Raw genomic sequence first — 1369 nt, forward strand, 5'->3', positions numbered from 1 at the left:
CAAAATAAAACCCAAACTCTCCCAAGGTCAATGGGTGTGGCCCAACTAGTCCCTTCCTAGTCTTATCCCCCTCCGTTTGTCCCATTACTAGGGACACTCCAGCCACCCTCACCTTCTCTCTGTTCCCTGAACAGGTCAGTCTTGTTCCTGTATGAGGGCCTCTATATTTACTTTTCTTTCTGCTTGGAGCATTCTTCCCTAGTCTTTGAACAGCAGCATCTTCTTAACATTATAGCCTCAATTCAAATGTTATCTTCTCCTCCAGGAGACCTTCCCTGGCTATCCTCACTAAAAACAGCCTCTCCTGCCCCGATCCTATGTAATCTTCTTGATAACTCTGTTGCTGCTGCTAAGTTGCTTCAGTCGTGTCCGACTCTGTGCGACCCCATAGAGGGCAGCCTACCAGGCTCCCCGGTCCCTGGGATTCTCCAGGCAAGAACACTATCTATACCTAAACTTTTCTTATATCTTTGTTGTTAACTTTTTTAAAGGCTAGTTCCTTCTGCTACAAGGTAAGTTTCTTGAGGGCAAGGATTCTATTTTATTAATAGAAATATCCTAATGCTCAGAACAGTATTTGCCAATAGAAGGCACAACATAAGTTGACCTACTGAATCTATTCAACTCATCTGAAAAGATGGGAAAGCAAAGTTATTTATCATAATATAGCCTCCATCATTGATAACTTCAGGACTACAAGTCATAAGTAACAGAAACCCCATTCAGGATGCCTTAATAGCAACACAAAAACCTAGGTCTATCTTCAGGCACAGCTGGTTCCAATTATATCATCAGAGTCAGTTCAGTTCAGTTCAGTTCAGTCACTCAGTCATGTCCGACTCTTTGCGACCCCATGAATCGCAGCATGCCAGGCCTCCCTGTCCATCACCAACTCCCAGAGTTCACCCAAACTTATGTCCATCGAGTCAGTGATGCCATCCAGCCATCTCATCCTCTGTCGTCCCCTTCTCCTCCTGCCCCCAATCCCTCCCAACATCAGAGTCTTTTCCAATGAGTCAACTCTTCGCATGAGGTGGCCAAAGTATTGGAGTTTCAGCTTCAGCATCAGTCCTTCCAAAGAACACCCAGGGCTGATCTCCTTTAGAATGGACTGGTTGGATCTCCTTGCAGTCCAAGGGACTCTCTCAAGAGTCTTCTCCAACACCACAGTTCAAAAGCATCAAATCTTCGGTGCTCAGCTTTCTTCACAGTCCAACTCTCACATCCATACATGACCACAGGAAAAACCATAGCCTTGACTAGACAGACCTTTGTTGGCAAAGTAATGTCTCTGCTTTTCAATATGCTATCTAGGTTGGTCATAACTTTCCTTCCAAGGAGTAAGCATCTTTTAATTTCATGGCTGCAA

The sequence above is a fragment of the Bison bison genome, unplaced genomic scaffold, assembly GCF_000754665.1.
Source record: "Bison bison bison isolate TAMUID 2011002044 unplaced genomic scaffold, Bison_UMD1.0 scf7180017864456, whole genome shotgun sequence".
In the NCBI taxonomy this organism is placed as follows: Eukaryota; Metazoa; Chordata; class Mammalia; order Artiodactyla; family Bovidae; genus Bison; species Bison bison.